Genomic DNA, 23,696 nt, shown 5'->3' on the forward strand with positions numbered 1-23,696 from the left:
GACTAGTATAGTCTTGCATTTGTTGTTGTCCCTTTGGCCTTTTGACACACCACACATGAATCCACAATTTTTCTAACATCTTTCTACAATTTAGGCTAGTGATAAAATCTTCTCACCAACTCAAGAGTTTTGTCTAATCCAAAGTGTCCCCCCATACAACCACTATGCTTCTCCTTAATTATGTTATCCCTCATTGAACATTTAGGAATGCATAACTAGCATCCTTTGAAAACAAGACCATCTTGAATCAAATAATTAGAATACTCTAATTGATATCGGCTACCAAACTCAGTGCATACCTTGTAGATGTCTTTGAAATCTTCATCTATAGCATACATACCCTTGAGGGAATCAACTCCTAGACTCTCCAATTGGATTTTTGAAACTGTTAGTGCCCTCTTGCTAAGAGCATCTGCAACTTTTTTTGAGGCACCTTTCTTGTGTTTGATTGTAAAGGTGTAGGCCTACCTATGGCTCAATTTCTCCTGACTATTTAGGAAGCTTTGTGTCTAATTATCTGTATACACAACAAACTCTTTGGGAATAAAATAATGCCTCCACTTCTTTAGTGCCTGAACTAATGCATACATCTCCAAATCATAGGAAGAATATTGATTTTTAGCATCATTCAATTTTTCACTAAAAAAAGCAATTGGCCTACCTTCTTCACTAACTACTGCACCTATTTCCAAATGACTTGCATCACATTCAATTTGGAAAATTTTGTCAAAATCTGGTAAGGTAAAAACCAGTTGTTGTGATACCTTTTTCTTCAACATTTCAAATGCTTCATTCGCCTCCTTGGCCCATGAACATTTGCACTTCTGTCCACCCTTGATGGTCTCTAACGTGGGAGCACAACTCTAGCTAAAAGTCCTAATAAACTTCCCATAAAAGGTATCTAGTCCATGAAAACTCCTTACATCACCAATTGTTCTAGGAGTTGGCCATGTGAGAGTGGCATTCACTTTATTAGCATCCATTTTGAGATTTCCTCTAGAAATCACAAACCCAAGGTAAGTCAGTTCTTCCTGCAAAAACACACACTTTTCCATGTTCATCATTAGTTTCTCTTCATTCAACCTTCTCAAGACCATATCCAAATGTTTTAGGTGCTCCTCCTTTATCTTGCTAAACACTAGGATGTCATCTAGATACACTATGACAAACTTACCAATGAACTCCTTCAACACCTCATTCATGAGTCTCATGAAAGTGCTAGGGGCATTTGACAACCCAAATGGCATCACCCTCCATTAATATAATCATTCATTTGTTTTAAAAGCATTTTTCCATTCATCACCGGCTCTAATCCTTATTTGGTGATAACCACTTTTAAAATCAATCTTGGAATAATAACTTGCACCTCCTAAAAAGTCAAACAAATCTTTTATTCTAGGCATAGGAAATCTATACCTAATGGTTATCTTGTTAATGGTTCGGGAATCAATGCAAAATATCCATGTTCCCTCCTTCTTTGGTGCTAAGACAATTGAGACTGTACAAGGGATCAAGCTCTTCCCTATCAAACCTTTATCAAGCAACTCTTGGATCTGCCTTGCAACTTCCTCATTTTGTTGGGGAGTCATTTTGTAGGCTGGCTTGTTTGGTAAGGTGGCACCAAGAATGAAATCAATGCAATGGCTTATCTCCCTTATTGGTGGTAGGGTTCTTGGAGACTCTTATGCAACCATGTCCTTGTATTTGTTCAACATTTCCTCCACCTCCTCAAGGATTGTTACCCTTTTCTTTTCTACTTTGCCCTCTGAAATGGGTTCTTAATCTTGCCTTGGTACTGACATCACTACAAAACAAGGTGTTCCCTCTTCCTTGATTTCCTTGAGGAACTCTTTTCCTTCTATGATCATGATATTGGCCTCCTTCTCCTTCTAATCCTCACTGTTATTGGGCAAGGGTATCAATTCAATCACCTTTTCATCTTTGTTGATGGAGTAGGTGTTCTTGTGTCCATCATGATAGGCCTTAAGTTCATATTGCCATGGTCTCCCAAATAGAAGATGATAGGCATCCATCTCAACAATATCAAACCAAATTTTGTCTTTGTATGATCTTATCTGAAATTCAACCCATGATTTCTCTTCTACCAAGGTTTGTTTTTCTTTAGTAAGCCAAGAAACTTTATATGGAAATGGATGAGGAATTCTTCTCAATTTTAGTTTCTCTACCATTTCTAAGGATACTAAATTTTTAGTTGAAACTAAATCTATTATAACCTTACATACCTTGCCTCCTAGTTTACATTGATGAATACTAAGAGGGAGGGTGAATTAGTATACCAAAAATTATTGAACTCAAACACTTTATCAGTCTAGCAGTAAACCAGTATAATAGTTTAACTAACAAACTAGTTAACACAAATGCAAACCAAACAATAAGTAAGGCATTCACCCACAGAAGCACAATCACCATAATGCAAGAGATTTTGACATGGAAACCCAAATGGGAAAAACCACGATGAGATGAAACTCACAAGTAACTATCTGTAGAATAGTAACCAGACCGGTTAAGGTCAGATCGATTAAGGTCATACAATATTCTTTACCAGAATAGATCCTATTAGGAATCTCAATCTCTATTAGGAGATAAGTCCGATTAAAGACTACCTTGTGAGAGGATTTTAGATCCACAAATGTGAATCACCTTGTTAGAGGATTTACAAAGGCTTTTCTGGGCCTACCCAGTTAAGGGTTTCTAACTTGTCAAAGATGTGAGTAATCAACAAGTGAATGATCTAGCAAATAGCATAGTCTGCTTGGTTAGATCCATGATAGCTTATTGCTAATGCATTTTAGCATTACTTCACTCATCAGTAAATCCATACTCTGTTACAATACACAGACTTGATCTTTTCTGTTAAGATCGCACATACAAGAACTCATCAACCACCAAAAACCCTAACAACTACACACATACACTAACACCCTAGACATGATGTCCTTAAAAGGAATGTGATTTCATGTCAGTCTAATAGGATTACATTGCAAGTTCCTAGGTTCATTGTATCTAGACACATTTGGTAACACGGCACAAAATCACCGTCAAAGTGTCAGTGGATGGTAACTCATCAAAAAGATATACCGGTTAGTAACTCATCATAGAGTATTACCACTTTATACAACTTTACCGATTACCAGTTGGTAACTCAGAGTAATACTAGTTTAATTATTAAACAGATTACTGGTTGACAAAAATAAAGACTTGGAAAATGATAACTGTCGCTTCTAGTTCCTTTGCTCCGTTCCGCTTGAGATCCTTGAACCGCTTGAGGTCTTCATGCCACTTGAGATTGGTAAACACTTTCTGTAAGACACCGATAGTCTAAAGACTATAACATAATACCAGTTTGAAACAAATACCGGTTGAGCATAACTCATACATACAAAAAGTGATCTCATAGCAAGTGTATGTCCATCAATGACAATCACAACATAATAATAAAAAATGCCAACAATCTCCCCCTTTGGCATTGATGGCAACACATAGGAAAAATTTTGACGTCTAAGTGTTTTTACAAAAAAAATATGTCATAATAAAAAATACTCCCCCTAAGCATATACACTATCCCTTTACAGAAAAAAAAACAATGTATACTACTTCCTTACAGAGATAAACATGAGTATACATAGCATGCATCAAAATTTTAAATACCAGAATACTTCTCCCCCTTTGCCAACAATGACAAAATACAGCTGAATAACCCTTGTTTCTATTAGTTGAATAAATGTTTATGACAATAAAGAGTGAAATTTATCAAAAACAAATATAAATTCCTACATAAATTGCTTCATGGATAAGGACCATGACTCAAGTAATGAGGTAGCAACCTCACTCTCTGTTTTCATCTGGGATACCTATTCCTCCATGGCATCCAAGGTACTCATCTCTTGACTAACTGTCAAGGCATCCAGATTGAGATAGCACTTCTGAAGTATTTGTAGTCTTGGTAGTAGAATCAGTTGTAGTTCCTGCAAATCCTTGGTCTGGTTGCTGATCTCCAAATCAATTCTTGCAGCCTGAAGTTGAAACCAGTGAACAGTTTTCCCATAAGCGGTAAAGAAATCATATGGGGTCTTGAAGGTGCTTATGAATGTCTGCAAATCACTTTGCAGTTTGTCTTTCTGGGAAAGCACATCATCATAGAATAGATGGGGTAGACATATCTTACTGAGCAACAATTTCCCCTCATCCATTGCATCTCTGACGTCCTTCTATTCCTTCTACAGATCAGACCGGAGCTCATGTAACTTTTTCACCAAGGCAGCGTTCAAAGCCTTTTGATGCTCCTTCTTGGCATGCACTTCGAAAACCTCTTCTAGGCTTTGTACCTGGTCCTCCACAACTATGCATAATAGTTTTAGTTGAGCCAAAGAGGAATCGATACTAGGGAGGTTGGTACCAGGTATCAAACCAGTAAGAGTGTCCACCACCGCTTGGATCACGTCTTGCTCCTTCTTCCTCCTTATCACCTCTAAGCGTTCTTGAGCAAGCTTAATGCTTTGTAGCAGCTCCGATTCATTAGCAGATTGGAGGTCAATGGGATTGGTAATGTCAGCCAGTTTGTCTTGACTACCGGTTGCCTTTGGAGTCTCCACTTGAGTTCTCTACGCCACTTCCTCCTTCTCTTTCACTCTTAGCTTGTCTTCTTCTACCTTCTTTTTCTCCTCTTCCTCTATTTTTATTTTCTCTTCTTCTTTTTTCTGCTTCTCTTCATCCTCATCCTTCTTCTTCTTCTCCTCTTCTTTTCTCTTCTCCTCTTCCCGCTTCCCCTTTTCCTCTTCCTTTCTCTTTTTCTCTTCCTATTTCTTTTCTTCTTCCTTCTCTACTTCCTTCTTCTTCTTCTCTTCCTCTTGTCTCTTTTCTTCTTCCTTCCATTTCTTTTCTGCTTCCTTCTCTTGTCTCTTATTTTCCTCTTCTTTCCTCTTGTCCTCTTCCTGTTTCCTCTTTTCTTCTTCTTTTCTCTTTGCCTCTTCATCTGCTTGTTTCTTCTTTCCTTCTTCCTGTTGCTTCTTCCCTTCCTCTACCTATTTTTCTTGTCCTACCACTTCAGTTGGTGTCCCTAGAGTAACATCTTCACCATTCAAGGCATCAACATCAATAGGTTCCATTTGATCAGTGACCAGTACTCCTTCACTATCATATGCTTCATCCGGTTGATTGATTTCTAGTTCTTGCTCAACTTTTTGGTTGGCTTCTGCCACTTGATGGAACTTTAGAGCGGATTGAGAAAGGGAGTGGGTATCTTTTACCACTTGCAAGACTTTTCCTTCTAGCAATAGGAGTCCCCTTCTTCTCATGAAGAAGAGGCCCTTATATCTTTCCACTACTTCATAAAGTTCAGTTTTAGGCACATCAGGAAAGTATTGTGCCAATACTTCCTCTCTTATTTCTTGTTCCTTCTCTATGGAAATGCGCCACTTCTTATCTAAATAATTATACAAAGAATCAGGTGTCTCAGATTTAATTTTTGATGGCCACCGGTCATTAATACATAAATAATTGATGACTTACTGTTCAACTTCCTTCTTTTCATCATCATTAAAATCATCAAAGCACTCTTTCAAATCACCAAGTACTTTTATTCTAATATTCTTAATAGTTCTTTGACAATGTGTCAAAGGTTTGTAGGAGGAAATATCAATATTTACCAGTGCAGATGTTGCCGGTTCACTCTTTGTCTTTTTCCTTGTTTGTCTAGTTCTTCAGACACAGTGTCCTCTAAGTGTAGTTTGGTGTCTTTTTTCTTCTGCTTTCTCTCAAAGAATTTGGTGGGTGCAACTTCAAGTTTCTTCTTTGCTGGTGACCGCTTGGTCACTTTGGGACTTGCTGCGGTACTAGTGTCGATACTGAAGGCACTGCCTTTCCCTTCTTTACTGACGATTCTTCAACCGGTGTAACCCTTTCCAAATAGGCATTGGTTCTCTTTGCCTTTGGATCAAGGGGTGAGGCGAGTAGGGTAGAGGCATACCCATCTATCATGTCATACATTACCTCATATCCCATTGGTTCCACTTCTTCCTATCTAGGCTCAACCGCCTCCATTATGCACTCATCAACTCTGATGGTGAAGCATATGTCATCTTCATATTTCTTGACAATATCACCTGATATTCTCACTCTTTGGCTCATTTTATGTCTGAACTCATCAAAGTATTTGTTTAGAACTTTTGGATAACCAGTTCCAATCACTTGAAGGCTTTCCTTGATTTACTTCGTAACCAGTTGGTCGGCAGACCACTGAATATCTCTGACTCCTAGGAAGTAACCTTGGAAGTAGAAGAACAACCCAACCAATAGTTGTCCAAACTTACATCTCAAGGCATTGTCTTGTTTAATCAACTTTAGATTCACTAGAAGTTGCCTTTGCATACAGGTGCATAAGTCAAATGATGCATCTTCCATGATCATCTGGTAGGCAGTATTTACCGTTGCAGTAGAGACAGAGTTGATCTTGTTAGCATAAAATGTCTGGTAACCTATTACCATGCAGACATATTTGACCAGATCATCCTTGATGGGATTGAATTTCATTCCCATTGGTCGCTCATAGAACCGGTGAGCTTGGTCATTTTTGTCTTGCTGATCTTCCTTAGGGTTGGCACTTCACCGACGTTACAAAAATTGGTGAAGACATGAATTGCTTCTGGTGTGATGTCATGCGTCCACTCTAAGTACATTTTATCACTGTGCACTCTGCTCAGAATGATGCGGATGTGATCATCTAAAAACTCTTCAAGGAAATAGACTACATTGTGAAGCTTCTTCTTTTCCAAGATGTTAAATTTCGGTTTAATCTTCTTGTCCTTCCCACAAAACAAACTCAACTGGGAATGGATTACAAGAAATCCTAAGTCTTCAATTTTACAGTCAATGTAATCGAAAATACCTTCCTCCACTATAACACCAATGGGTATTTGAGATAGGGCATTGTATTTTGCCTTCCGTTGAATGAAGTCTACTAGATCAATAGGTGCACTAGGACTAGAGTGTGATGCAGAAACCATGATAAATAGAGAAATTTGAGAAATACCTTTGTAATTCAAAATTTAGGGCTTGCAAATTACACTTCACCACACACTCCTTCGGTTGCTGAAATACCGCTTTGTGTTCTACACTTGACCGATTGATATTCGCTTCTAATTCTTCTTCAAGGTTTTGAAAATTCTTTGAATCGCAATCCAAATCACTTTTCGTCACTCAGTGCTTAAAAACTTCTTCACTCGAGAACTGATAAGTGAAAAATGACTTGAAAAATCCTTGTAAACAAGTTCTCCACCTACCATAATAAATGCTCCACTATTAGGGTGTAAACCCTAATTTGCCTTTTACCGTTTCTGGTCTTCTGCCAGTTGACAGGTATCATTTACCAATTAAGGTCTTTTACGGGTGTAAACTGGGGGTTCAAGATATTTCACCATTTTCTCCCCCTAAGCTTTTCTGATGCTTAGTTTGTCGGTTCAGTGACTTCCACACTAGGTGCAGAAATCGGTTCTTCTTGAATCACTTCTTTTGGCTTCTTCTTCCAGGTTTTCTTCATATCCACTTGAATGGTTTCAACATCTATCTTTCCTTCTTGAGTTATCGGTATATCATCCGATATATTCTTTCTTGTTCTGTAGAATCTTGCTGTATGACCCAGTTTGTTGCAATGATAGAAAATCATTCCAGGTTCTCTCCAAGGTCCATTGTTCATGTTTCCATTCTTCCTTTTGCATTTTGCAGTAGTGTGACCATTACCATGATAGATCAAATAGGTTTCTCTCCATCCAGTTGCCGCTTGATAGCCACTGCTTCCTCACTGATAATTATAGGTATTAAACTGGTTTGGGTTCCGGTTCCCAGAGGGTTAAGAAAAAGCTCCTTTACTCCTTTGAGGATACCTTCTAGTGTTGTGCATGACAGAATTGCATTCAAATGCTCTATGCCCAAACTTGTTGCATGCATAACAATTACCATTGAATCTATTGGGTCTAGGCTTATCGTTTAGAAAATAAGGAAAGTTATTGTAAGCCTTACTTCTACATACATTAGCAGTGTGTCCTTCCTTGAGACAATTAAAGCAAACAGGTTTGAACTTTGGCTTACCTTTATCCTTTGGTGCCAGTTGTTTCTTTGATGCTCCATCTTTTGTTCTAGAGGTCTCACCTTCCTCATATTCAGAGAAACCAATTCCATTCGTATTCTTTACCGGTTTAGCTGATTCAAGCTTCTTCTCTAGCTTGACAGTGCTCTTATTGAATTTGGCAAGTATTTCCTTTGACTCAGTAAGTTCTTTGGGAATAGCAGCATTGGATTCCTTCAAGGTTGCATTCTCAAAAATAGCCATGTGTAGTTCACCTTGCATTTTTTCCTTTTCCATTTTATTTTCATGAAGATGAGTAGTAAGTGCACTGAACTCTTGCTTCAGCTTGGAGATCTCATGATCTTTGTCTTTTACCAGATCTTCAGCTTTCCTCTAGTTCTCAAGCTCTTGACACATTCTGATAGTTAGTCCTTCAAGTTCCCTTCTTAGGTTGGCATTGGACTCATTCAGTTTTTCAACTTCTTGAACTAGGGCTTCCATGTCCGCTTCATCAGAAGAACTATTTTCAGTTAGCTCCATCAATTTTTCAACATGCTCTCTTCTTTTTGCCTGAGAGGCCTTATATTTGACTTTAAGTTCAACATAGGCTTGCTCAGTCTGAGTGAGCTGATGAGTAAGTTCCCTCACAGTGTATTCCCCCATATCTCTTTCCAAGTGGTTAGACTTATAGAAAGGTTGGCTCTGATACCAATTGATGAATACCTAAAGGGTGGGTGAATTAGTATACCAAAAATTACTGAACTCAAACACTTTATTAGTCTAGCAGTAAACCAGTATAATAGTTTAACTAACAAACCGGTTAACACAAATGCAAACCAAACAGCAAGGCATTCACCCACAGAAGCCCAATCACCATAACACAAGAGATTTTGACATGGAAACCCAAATGGGAAAAATTAGAGTGAGATGAAACTCACAAGTAACTATTTGTAGAATAGTAAGCAGACTGGTTAAGGTCATACAATATTCTTTACTAGAACAGATCCTGTTAGGAATCTCAATCTCTGTTAGGAGATAAGTCTAATTAAAGACTACCTTGTGAGAGGATTTTAGATCCACAGATGTGAATCACCTTGTTACAGGATTTACAAAGGCTTTTTTGGGCCTACCCGGTTAAGGGTTTCTAACTTGTCAAAGATGTGAGTAATCAACAACTGAATGATCTAGAAAGTAGCACAGTCTACTTGGTTAGATCCATGAAGCTCATTGCTAATGCATTTCAGCATTACTTCAATCTTCAATAAATCCACACTCTATTATAGCACACAAACTTGATCTTTTTTGTTAAGATCGCACATATAAGAACTCATCAACCACCACAAACCCTAATAGCTACACACATACACTAAAAGCCTAGACATGATGTCCTTAAAAGGAATTTGATTTTATGTCGGTCCAATAGGATTACATTGCAAGTTCCTAGGTTCATTGTATCTAGACACATTTGGTAACATGACACAAAATCATCATCAAAGTGTCGGAGGATGGTAAGTCATCACAAAGATATACCGGTTGGTAACTCATCACAGAGTATTACCAGTTTATACAACTTTACCGATTATCAGTTGGTAACTCAGAGTAATACCGGTTTGATTATTAAATAGATTACCGGTTGACAAAAATGAAGACTGGTAAAATGATAACTGTCGCTTCTAGTTCCTTTGCTCCGTTCCACTTGAGATCCTCGAATTGCTTGAGGTCCTCATGTTGCTTGAGATTGGTAAACACTTTCTGCAAGACACCGATAGTCTAAAGACTATTACCGGTTTGAAACAACTACCGGTTGAGCATAACTCATACATACAAAAAGTGATCTCATAGAAAGTGTGTGTCCATCAATGACAATCACAACATAATCATCAAAAATGCCAACATGCATGTGGTCCGGAAGAATGTCTTCCTTTGTGGAGGTTCAGTATTGCTTGGTACCTTCAACAATATTCTCCTCATCATCAAAGCTTCTCCTCTCTCTGGAAGTCTATAGGAATTAGGTGAATTGACACTCTAACAATCAATGTCTTAAACCAAATGTGTTCTCCTCTCTCCTTGGGAGCTTGATCTGGTCTTCTCAGAGAACTTAGCTATTGTATGACCTACTTGACTGAAGCTATAGCATCTGAAAGGCTCAGAGCTTCTTCCACCAAATCTACCTCTATGGGTGGGTATTATTCCTCTAAAACCCCCTCTTGTGTTACCATCTCCATGCTAACTTTATTGATTAGTCTCTCCTTATGACCTAGGACTCTCTCATCTACCATTCATAGGGCCTCTACCTCTGAAGTTTCTTCCCCCTCTACCTCAATTATTCTGATCATTCTTTCTTTTTAGCTTCTCCTCTACTCTTAGTGCTAGTTGAAAGTGTAGGTCCCGGAGACAACTGAGAGGGGGGGGTGAATCAGTTGTCTCATAAATTCAAACCAAAATCTTATTAACCAACTTAATGCTTAGTACCGGTAAGACAGTTAAGTATGCCGGTAAACAATGTTAATAGAAAATGCTATATCCGTAAGAATTAATGTATGAAACATAAGCACAAAGTCATCCACAACACATGACACAAATATTTGTACGTGGAAACCCTGTAAGGGGAAAAACCACGGTGGGAAACCTTACCCACAATCAGATGATACCACTGTAGATAGTAAGTGTACAAAGAGGGGTCTGCATATGCAGAAAGGCCAATAGCCTAGAGCTCACTGCTCAATCACAAATGGGAGTCACACTGACTACAGTTGGATGGTTAAATCCAATGAGAATGTACTACACAAAATAGCATCTTCATATGATGGATTCAGTACCGGTGTAATGCTGATATGCTTCTACAAAAACCTAGCTTCACCTTCAAATGATGTCTTCGTGTATATCTCTGCTTGATCTCGCATATATCCTTCCTTAAATATTTTTCGCATTCCACACTTGATCTTACAAATAAGATCTTACATTTATACCATACCCTAAGACCAATTTTAGTAGGTCGGCTCTACAAGATATTACAATAAAAAATTTTACAAATAATACAATATCCAATGCAATAACCGATTGAACATGTCGGCTTAATGTATTGACAATAATAATAAATCATCTCCATAGCATGCCATGCTGATCTAGAAAAGATAAACCTGCCAGTGTAACCCTAGATAACCTGGACCTATTTGCCGGTAAAAGAAAATATGCAGATGAGAATATACCAATGATTATTACTTCAAAGAAAAGTGTCCACATGATGTCTTCGACATTACCAGGTGTCTTCCATGTCAATGCAGGTACTGGTGAACATTATATCTTGCCAGTTAACCATATACCGATGACTGTTTGCACAGTTTACTGTTTGCCGGTGAATGTTGCTGGATCTCCAAAGTAGGTGTATTTAGCAGGTGTTGACATCAATGACAAAACCATACCAAAATACCAACAATCTCCTCCTTTGGCATTGATGGCAACACAAGATGGAAAAACCATCAAAGTGCCAAAATAGAAATGCCAAGTAGAGAAACCAATTCTCCCCCTAGGAGTAATATGTGTTTATACTAAACTCTCATACCAATCTCTCCTTAATGTTTTATCTCTCCCTAATGTTTTTCCATATATCTCTCCCCTTTTGACATCAAATGCCAAAGTCACAAAAGGTCAAGTTCATCCAAAATACCAACCAATTCAATATACCAACTACTCCCCCTGAGAAGTAGCTTCCTCATCAAATACCAGAATAGAAGTTTTGTCCATTTAATTCTGCCAGTTGATGACAATCATCAACTGTGTAAGTCTCTACTGGTGGAGGTAAGACTCCGAGCTAATCTCTGAGATACTCAAAAGTTTCCTTAGGCAAAGGTTTTGTAAAAATATCTGCAAGCTATTCTTTGGTATTCATATAAACCAATTTTATCTCCTTTTCTTCAACTTTTTCCCTTAGAAAATTCAGTTTGATAGAAAAATGTTTTGTTTTAGAATGTAATATTGGATTCTTAGATATATCAATTGCTGCAGTGTTATCACAATATATAGTAATAGATTCCTTGCATTTTACCTTTATGTCTTTCAACATTTGCTTAAGCCAAAGTACCTATGTACAGTTTGTTGCTGCCGCAACATATTCTAATTCTGCTGTTGATCAAGATGTACAACTTTGTTTCTTACATAACCAAGAAACTAATCTCTTTCCAAGAAAGAATGCTCCTCCAGTGGTGCTTTTTCTATCATCCACATCTCCTACCCAATTTGCATCTGTGTATGCATATAAATCAAAATTTTCATCTTTAGGATACCATAATCCAAGATTTGTTGTGCCTTGTAAGTACCGGAAAATCCTTTTTACTATTGATTCATGATTTTCCCTAGGATTACTCTGAAATCTAGAAACTATACATACTACATTCATAATATCTGGTCTGGTTTGTGTTAAATACAGTAAACCTCCTATCATAGATTTGTATCTACATGGATTGACAGGTGTAGATTCATCCCTTTGAGATAATTTGTCATTTGTAGTCATAGGTGTGCTTACCGGTTTAGATTTTTCCATCCCAAATTTCTTAAGTAGTTGTTTCAAGTACTTAGATTGACTTAAAAATATGCCTTTATCAGTCTATAAAATCTGCAATCCTAAAAAGAATTTTATTTCTCCAATCATAGACATTTCAAATTCATGCTGCATTTTAAGAGAAAATTCTTTGCATAATCCATCTTCTCCTCCAAAGATTATATCATCAACAAATACTTCCATAATCAAGATGTCATCATTAGTTACTTTGTAATATAAATTGCTATATGCATTTCCTTTAGTAAAACCAATTTTTAAAAGATACTTATCCAATCTTGCATACCAGGCTCTTGGAGCTTGTTTTAATCCATACAGAGCTTTTCTTAATCTGAAAACCATATCATTGTCATCTGTCAAAGAGAATCCATCAGGTTGTTCAATATAGACTTCCTCTTCAAGATCTCCATTAAAAAATGCACATTTAATATCCATTTGATAAACTTTCTAATCCTTGTGAGCTACAAAGGCCAAGAATAATCTAACTACCTCAATTCTGGCTACTGGTGCAAAGGTTTCATTGTAATCAACTCCTTCTTTTTGAGAATATCCCTTACACACTAGTCTTGCTTTATTCCTGACAACCTTACCATCTTCATTGAGTTTGTTTCTAAATACCCATTTGGTTCCAATTACATTTTTTTTTTCAGGCCGAGGAACTAATGTCCAAGTATTATTTTTCTCAATTTGTCTTAATTCTTCTTCCATAGCTTTAATCCAAAATTTATCTTCACATGCCTCATTAATAGATAATGGTTCAATTTGAGAAATAAGACATACCTCTTCATTTGCCAATCTTCCTCTCATCATGACTCCTTTAAATTTGCTTCCAATTATCTGATCTTCAGAATGATTTAGTCTTACATACTGGGGTGTCTTAGTCTGTTGTTGTTCTTCAATCACTGTGGAATCCTCTGACGATACCGAAGTAACTGGATCATCATTTTGTATCGATGGATTTACTGTTGGTTCATTTGTCATAATTTCTGTTACCAGTTTAGAATCTATATACCTTGAAGTTCCTCTGAATTGTTCATCAATCTTTACATTTGTACTTTCAACAATTTTCTGTAATCTTTTATTAAAACATCTATAAGCTTTACTCTAAGATGAATAACCGAGAAATATTCCTTCATCACTTCTAGGATCAAACTTGCCAATATACTCATCTCTTCTAATATAACATTTACTTCCAAAAATTCTGAAATACTTAAGAGTAGGAGTATTACCAAACCATGATTCATGAGGGGTCTTACCGGTTTCACCTTTGATGTGAACTTTGTTGAATGTATAGACAACAGTGCTTAATGCCTCTCTCTAGTACACATGTGGTAGATTTGCTTTTGATAACATACTTCTTGCTACATCCAAAATAGTTCCATTTTTCCTTTCAACAATTCCATTCTGTTGTGGTGTCCGAGGTACTGATAACTGTCTTTTGATTCCATTTACTTCACATAATGTATTAAAATCTCTAGATGTGAATTCTCCTCCTTGATTTGATCTTAAACATTTAATTTTCTTACCGGTTTCATTTTCAACCATTGCTTTGAATAGTTTGAACTTCCCAAGTGCTTCTGACTTTTCTTTGAGAAAAGTAACCCAACACATTCTAGAATAATCATCAATAATTAGCATGAAATATCTATCACCTTGTAAGCTTTTAGTTCTAGCTGGACCACATAAATCAGTGTGAATTAAATCAAGAGCATTATTGGATTTTTCTGGAATACTTTTGAAACTAGCTCTAAGTTGTTTTCCAAATTGACATTCCTTGCAAATTGTATTCTGAGGTTTCATAATTTTAGATAGATCTCTAACTACCTTAGAAGTACTATTTTTTACCATGCAATCAAAATTTACATGACATGGTCTTTTATGCCATAGCCAACTTTCATCTATATGTGCAATTAAGCATGCCTTTTCACTATTATTCAAATGAAAGATATTACCTCTAGTCTGATTACCGGTTGCAATTTCCAAACCAGTTCTATTCATGATTTTGCATTTTCCATTTTTAAATTGTAACTGAAAACCTTTCTCAACTAATTGACCAACACTTAAAAGATTATGTTTTAATCTTTCAACATAGTAGACATTGTCAGTATTATGTTTACTATCAAGAGATATTGAACCCTTACCTTTGATTGAACAGGCTTTGTCATCTCCGAATCTTACTAAACCTCCATTGTATTCTTGAAAGTTCAAGAATTTACCTTTGTCTCCAGTCATGTGATGTGAGCATCCTGAGTCAATAATCCATTCATCCTTTGATTCCACTTTAGCTGCTAGGGCTTGTTCTACCGGTTGAGCAATAGGTACCGGTTGATCTTCTATTATAGCAACAAAGACCCATCCGTTGTTTGTTGGATCCTCATTAGAATCATCAGTCACACCTTCATCAGCAATGTAACAAGATTTATCTTTGTTTTTCTTAAATCTGTATCTTTGATATTCAGGATTAGGTTTGTATGTCCTTCTAGCTTCTTCTCTTAGTCTAGCATGTCTATCAGGGCATCTGGAAGCCATATGACCAATCTTATTGCAATTGAAACATTTAAAGGGTGCTTTACCTTCATACTTACTTCCAATGGGATCTTTTGGCATTTTTCTTGCAAATAGTGCTTCAAGTTCTTCAAGCTCTTCATTTTCCTTCCTATTTTCTTCAAGTTCTCTTGCATAAAAGGCTCTCCAGTCTAATTTATCAAAAGATGGAGCAGATGATGTTGATGCTTTGAAGGCCAAATCAATTTTTATAGTAGCAACAGGACCAAATTCCTCAATTTCAAAAGCTGAAAGTTTTCCAATCAATGTATCCCTAGTTACTGATGTATTAGGCATTGTTCTCAACTCATTAATAGTAGTAACCTTCATTTTATATGTCGGTGGCAAACCTCTTAAGATTTTTGAAACAATCTCATCTTCACTCAAGGTTCCTCGACAACATTTGATACCTAAAACAATTTCATTTACTCTTTCCATAAAAGTAGAAATTCTTTCATCTTCTTCCATTTTCAGATGTTCATACCTAACTCAGAAGCTTTCAAGTTTTGCAATTTTGACTGTGGAATCCTCTTCATTCAGTGTTTCCAAATGATCCCAAATAGCTTTTGCAGTGGATCTATCTAATAATCCCATGATTTGTTGATCTGATAATGCGCTCAAAAGTGCTTCTCTTGCTTTGCAATCATTTTCTTCATCTTTAGCTAAGGTAATGGGAGCAGTCTGACCAGCTACAACACCAATATAACCATTCTTTGTAACTTCCTAGATGTCTTTACCAATGCAATTCAGATGTGTATCCATTCTGATTTTCCATATTCCATAGTTGGTTCCATCAAGTTTAGGACTATCCTTTCTGAAATAAATAGTAGACATTGGATCTCCTCAAGTTGTTAAACTTCTGCAAAAAGAGGACTAGGCTTTGATACCAATTGTAGGTCCTGGAGACAACTGAGGGGGGGGGGGTGAATCAGTTGTCTCATAAATTCAAACCAAAATCTTATTAACCAACTTAATGCTTAGTACCGGTAAGACAGTTAAGTATGCCAGTAAACAATGTTAATAGAAAATGCTATATCGGTAAGAATTAATGTATGAAACATAAGCACAAAGTCATCCACAACACATGACACAAATATTTGTACGTGGAAACCCTGTAAGGGGAAAAACCACGGTGGGAAACCTTACCCACAATCAGATGATACCACTGCAGATAGTAAGTGTACAAAGAGGGGTCTGCACATGCAGAAAGGCCAATAGCCTAGAGCTCATTGCTCAATCACAAATGGGAGTCACACTGACTACAGTTGGATGGTTAAATCCAATGAGAATGTACTGCACAAAATAGCATCTTCATATGCTGGATTCAGCACCGGTGTAATGCTGATATGCTTCTACAAAAACCTAGCTTCACCTTCAAATGATGTCTTCGTGTATATCTCTGCTTGATCTCGCATATATCCTTCCTTAAATCTTTTCCGCATTCCACACTTGATCTTACAAATAAGATCTTACATTTATACCATACCCTAAGACCAATTTTAGTAGGTTGACTCTACAAGATATTACAATAAAATATTTTACAAATAATACAATATCCGATGCAATAACCGATTGAACATGTCGTCTTAATGCATTTACAACAATAATAAATTATCTCCATAGCGTGCCATGCTGATCTGGAAAAGATAAACCTGCCAGTGTAACCCTAGATAACCTAGACCTATTTGCCGGTAAAAGCAAATATGCAGATGAGAATATACCTGTAATCACATAAATCTGTCCACTTAATTAAATGAATAATTAATATTTATTTGATTATTTAACCATCAATTAATAATTAATTAAATTAATATTTAATTAATTCATCTTAACCCTCTTCTCCTATTAATTAAATAAATTATTCAATTTATTTGATTTAATTCACTTAACCAAATTCAGACCATTAAATAAATAAATAAATCATATTTGTTTAATTAAATCTTCTCTCACATTTAAATAAATTAATATTTATTTAAATTCCCCCAAAATCCCACCTCTCACATTTAAATAAATTAACATTTATTTAAATCACCTTTATCCTCTACACACTTGCATTTTCCTACAAATGCAAGTTGCACAACTATTTTAAATAAATCATTTATTTAAATCACCTTTATCCTCCACCCACTTGCATTTTCCTACAAATGCAAGTTGCACAACTATTTTAAATAAATTATTTATTTAAAATCCTATTTATCCTCACCCACTTGAAACCTTTAATGGTTTCCCTTAAAGTCTTCAAACTTAATGGCTTCCTTCTAGAGGCTTCTCAAACCTTTAATGGTTTCCCTTAAAGTCTTCAAAACTTAATGGCTTTAAAGTCTTCAAACTTGATGGCTTCCTTCTATAGTCTTCTTAAGCCTTTAATGGTTTCCCTTAAAGTCTTCAAACTTAATGGCTTCCCTTAAAGTCTTCTTAAGACTTTAATTGCTTCCCTTAAAGTCTTCAAGCCTTTAATGGTTTCCCTCAAAGTCTTCAAGCATTTTAATGCTTTATCTTCCTTTTTCTCATTTAAATAAATTAATATTTATTTGAATATTTATCCAAATGCAAATTACACCATTTAATTGAAATAAATGATTTTATTTTAATTGAAAATACCAAAATTTCTCCCACTTGCATTTTCCTACAAAATCCACTTGCATGCCTAAACCCCTTCTAGATTCTTCTAAACCCTTCCTAATTAACCTAATCCATCCCCTAAATATTGTCACATTCCTAAGCAAATTGGAGTCACTTCTCAAAGACTCCAAAGTCTTTGAAAAGCAATTAATGCTTTGTGTGTTCAACAAATTAACCTCTAAAGTCTTCCAAACCACTTATGGCTCTTACATGACCATTAATGGTTAATTCCACTTGCACCCATGGTTAAGGACTTTGACCCCTAACTTAACCCTCATGTAACCCATGTGTCTCTTCAAAGCATTTATTTCTTTGACTAGGGTAACCATCATGTCCCCTCAAGCATTTAATGCTCCTTATCACTCCTCTCAAGCCTCCTCATGGTGACACTTGGCAACATGGGATTGGGTTGAAAGTCTCACATGGATTGAATATCTTTCAATCCTAACCCTTGTTAAGATTACTCAATCTTAACCCTTTATTTCCCCATTTCTTCTATAAATAGAACCCTTCTCCTCAAGCAAAAAGGAAGCATTAGAGTATTGTTGTTATACTGGTATTAGCATAGAGCTTTTTCATAGCATCACTATCTACACTTGCATAGCATTTGCTTATCATATTCAACCATCTTGAATCTCCATATGGCATCCATGGCTAGTGCTAAAAGCTGAGAGCTACACTCATTTGGGACTTGGAGAGGGGAGAAACAAGGGAGAAGCATCTAAAGGCATCATGGAAGCATCTTAGGGAGGCTCTTCTCCTTTCTTTTATTTTTTTAAACTTCTTTCATGCTTTTTGAAATCTCTTTTGATATGTTTGGAATGGTTTTTAGTTTTTAGTTTTGTTTTTATGGTTGAAACTAACTTATTAACATTGAACTTTGTTGTTGCCTTGTCCCCATTTCCATGACATCAATACCAATGATTATTACTTCAAAGAAAAGTGTCCACATGATGTCTTCAACATTACTAGGTGTCTTCCATGTCAATGCAGGTACCGGTGAACATTATATCCTACCGGTTAACCATATACCGGTGATTGTTTGCATAGTTTACTATTTGCTGGTGAATGTTGCTGGATCTCCAAAGTAGGTGTATTTAGTAGGTGTTGACATCAATGACAAAACCATACCAATATACCAACAGAAATAACTTGTTCACTATCTCCGGTGCTAGTATGTTGATCTTACCTTGGATACTATATTTCAATCCACTAAGATATCTTGCCACTTTCTCTAGTTACTCCTCATGGTTTTAGGTCCTTAGACTCAACCTATGGAACTCCTCAGTATATGTACACACATCAAGGTCTTTTTGCCTCAAACCTTGCAACTTCTTGTAGACTTGGACTTCATAGTCTATCAGGATGAATTGCGCCTTCACTTTTGCCAACATTCTATCCCATGAGGTTATCATACCTCTACCATCCTTCACCCTCTCACCTTGGAGGTAATTCCACCAAGTGAGTGTTGCTCCTTTCATCTTGGACTTAATAAAGATAACCTTCTTATTCTTAGGGGTCTCTTTGCATTCAAAATGGTTGTTCAATGCCTCAATCCAATCCATCACTTCTTTTGCATTCATTTTCCCACTAAACATAGGGATGTCATCTTTACCTATGAGGATTATTTTCCAATGGACTTTAGGAGCTCAAAAAATTCTCTCTGATCTATAGGTAACTCATCTTCCTTCCTCGGGGTCTCTTCTTTTCCCCCTTTTTCTTCTTCTTCATCAGAGTCACATTCACCCTCCTTTCTTTTACCTTTGGCCTTCTCTAACTCCGTCACTTTGTTTTCAATCATCTCTTCAAAAAACTTCTTGATGGAATCTTGAGACATACTCTGAGGAGGCATGTTGCTAGCCTCTCCCTCACTTCCTTCCATGGACATACACCAAAAATCACTTTCTCTAAGCGATCCAACTCGAGCTCTGATACCAATATGATGTAGAGCCAGACAACAAACTAGGTGAAAACCTTCTCTCACCCACAACTACTATGTCCAAAACAAGTTCTTTTATTTTTTAAAGGTGTGAAAAACACACCTACCCAATTATCAACTCACACAACAATTTGTGTGACCGGATCCATACCGGTTTAGTCTCTTCCGGTACCGGTATGATGAAAACACTCTACCCTTGTGTGAACCAATTTAGTATCTTCTAGTACCGATGGAATGAAAACCTATTGGATTTTGTCTATTGGTGGTACAACTAACATATAACACCCATAACATCTAGCTATTAGATGTGTTAGGGAATACTTGCCTCACAACTGTCCTATTGTCTAGTAGCCCTACCGGTAGCGTAGTAGCCATATCGGTTGAGTTTTCCAAACACAACTTAACAAAATTCCAAAGGAAAAGATAAAATAAAGGTATATTCTTATACCCTTTATCTAGTTACACAATTACTGAAAGGATTGGGCTCTAACCATAAGTTGGAAGGTCTGTACCCTTACTGTCCTTCCATAACTAATTAAGCCAATTAGGCCTAATTTATAAAGCAAGTACCCCTTGTATTAGTCCCTTGACTAAAATAATACTTATGCAAGGTGGGATAAGGTGTCAAAACACCAAATACAAGGTTTCAGGACTTGATCCGATATTCTTTATCTTTTACAAGTGATTTCCACTTCTAAAGTTCACGCGATTACATAGAGATGCTCGCCTAGGGTCAGTTCAATATCTTTAGACTTGGAGCCTCTTGCAAAACAACACCAAAATATTATGATACAATGGCCCTTCTAACATTATACCCATGGGTTTTTTGGTCCTCCAGTGAAAATGTCAGATTAAGGGCATCTTTACAGTGAAATCTTAGGTGTCGGTAGGGTTTGTGACTAGTCTGGCTAGATTTGAAAGGATCCCTACAACCCGGTTCTTAAAAAACCTCACTTGATTCAAATGAAAGGTAAGAGACTTTCCTAACTCATCCAATTGGTTGCAAAAATCCACCAATCCATACTGACCAGAATTGAAAAACAAAAACACAGAATTTTAGAAAACTCCAAGTATATTGTATTGCTCCAAACTCCAAAATCTCATCAAATTTCATCAACTTCAACAACTACATCAACAAAAACCTAGAATCAATCCAAGTTGGCATAATATAGCCTCCCTAATAGCTTCCAACCACTTTTCAAACTTTGGAACGGTTGGAGGATTAGTTATCCCTTTTTTCAACATTTTGCAATGACAACAAAAGTTGTCAACTTGCACTTTTCAAATTTTGGTGACTCCAAGGTGTATTCGACCTATTCCAAGGATTGGTTTGATGTTTCTAAGACCAATATTTATTTTCCTGACTCATGCCTAGACTCCTACTGAACCACATGGTCATTTGTCCATGGTGTCTTATAAAATGCAACCATGACAATGGCTTACATCAATTGGGTCTTATTGACTCACAAACCTATCAACATATTACAGATGATCATTTTCACCTCATGGGTGATATTAGGCTCTTTTAGACTTCATTTTTGTCTTTATTTGTGTCTTTGGGTTCTCTTGCACCAGTATTTATTGTATGGAGTAATTTACATTTATATATTTAACCCCTTTCTACATGAGTTACTATATTTGGGGTGGAGGTAACTAATATTAGTTTATTATTATTCATTTTTTTGGGAGTTGGTTGAGTATTTGGGATTAATTAATTAAATTATTTATTAAATTAACTTGGATTTGTATAGTTTGGTTATTTCAGTGGTTGTGTTTTCCCATACAAATTTTTGGAAGTGAAATATTATTTTTGTTCTTTTGGTTTTTGGAGAGAGTTGCTATAAATTTTGGGAGGAATTTCTTGAATTATTGAGTGGATTTTTGGAGGAGATCTTTGGTGATTATTTTTGTGTGATGGATTGAGGATTGGTTGGAGTTTTTTATTGCTGCAAGTTGCTTATTTTTTATTTGGAATTCATTGTTGTTTGTGTTGAATATCCTAGATAACTGAGAAGGGGGGGTGAATCAGTTGTTAATTAAAAATATTTAACTTTTCCCACAAAAATAGATCCAATAAATTAAACTCAAATATCTTAACCATAAGAGATGTAAACACAATAACACATAGACATGAAGCACCAGATATGATGTGCAAAACCCAAGAAGGGAAAAACCACATATAATACTAGTTATCAATATGAATACACCTGTTAGGGTGACACCGGTTAAGGTGATTTTTACAAAGATGGCTCACTACCAGAATGCTCACTGCAAGTGGGTTCACTTCCTGAGTAAAACCACTGTAAAAAGAAGGAGGGTTCACTACCCAAAAGAAAAAGGAATCCACTACTAAGGCACAACTTCTATGCAGCTATCATACCAAAAGAAACCTTAGGCTCACTGCCACCGGTACTGATAGGGAGGATCACATAAAAGAGTTACACTTTGATTAGTAGGTTGGTAAAAGTTAAGAAGAGGTGTCATAATGGTCTTCCATGTTTTCTTTCACCATGCTCTTCTCTTGAATCAACTCCAACACCTAAACTCTTTTGGGAAACTCTCTACCATTAGTTTGCTAAAATTACTCAAGATCAAGGCTAGAACTCACTAGAGTAAGTTCAACCACCAAGATGCCAAACTATTTAACCTTCATTTGCAAGGGACTAGGAGGATGCTGAGATGGTGTAACAACTCCCATCATGTGGTTTTGTGACTTGTTCCACTCCATTTCTCCATCGCTTTCACAAGTTCCTATTTTATAGGCCTAGTAGCCCTATGAGCCCCTTTTAGCCCTACCTTCACGGTATTTTCTCAATTGCTCAGAAAACTTCCAAAAGACCTCCTAAAATATTTATTGATCTGAATACCCCTTTGGACATTCTTTGAGATTCAGGAGGTTAGATTGTCTGACATGTCCGTACAGGTACGGACCCCAAAATTGCTCTTTTTAAGGGTTTAAGGTTCAAGAGTGTTCCCCAATAGGGTTTACTGATCTCCACACCCTTTCACACCTCCATACTCCTACTGATAATCTGTTAGGCACTCATCTCCCATACCAATCACTTGTCTCAATCAAAATTGACCAACCCTGCAAGCAATGATAAAAATAACAGTCATATTCCTTAGTCGGGCTATGGTAGAGCTCGCCTAGGATATGATAGAAATTTGGTTCAATAAAAATTCCAAGAAACCAAAATAAATATGTACACTATATATAGGCTCCACGAATTTAATCCCAAGGGCCATTGAGAACACACAATGGGATTTCAAGTAGGAGCCATTGCTAGCGTCTTAATCCCTTTGCTCAGACTGAGAGCAGTGCAGTTCAAGAAGAATTTCAAACAAAGCACTAAAAATACACAATGAAAGAGTATAACCAATTCCTAAGCACCAAATTTCAATTAATACTTAACCACCATGAAATAATAGTACCAAGATCAATCCATCTAGTATGGACTGCTATAACCAAATTATAAGTTTTTATGCAAAATCTAGAAATTGCGTTTAATTATTATTCAAAATTTTCTCTTTTGATTGTCAAACCCCTTTTACAATGATTTAAAAATAATTATATATTCCTAATTACTCATAACCAACCACCCATTGGTTTCTTAACCACCGATTTGATCATTTTTGAAAAGTTGCTTGGAAAGTTGCAAAAAATTGCTAAGCAACAATGACAACTTTTGCTCCACCATGCATTTTTTAAACTTATAATTTTTTATTCATTTTAAACCCCCTAGGATGGTTCCCTAACATCAAACCAACATGTCCAAAATCCTTGTGAGGCCTTACAAGGGGTTTTACCCAATTTTGCAAAATGCTGCCATTTTTGGCTTACAAAGGCACATTGGCCAAAAACTGAGAAAACAAGCTAACACTAGAGACAAATAAACTAAAAATAACCCTAAGACACACTTGTGAACATATCGATAGTCCATTATTCACTCATTGAT

The sequence above is a fragment of the Cryptomeria japonica genome, chromosome 8 (assembly GCF_030272615.1).
Source record: "Cryptomeria japonica chromosome 8, Sugi_1.0, whole genome shotgun sequence".
Lineage (NCBI taxonomy): Eukaryota > Viridiplantae > Streptophyta > Pinopsida > Cupressales > Cupressaceae > Cryptomeria > Cryptomeria japonica.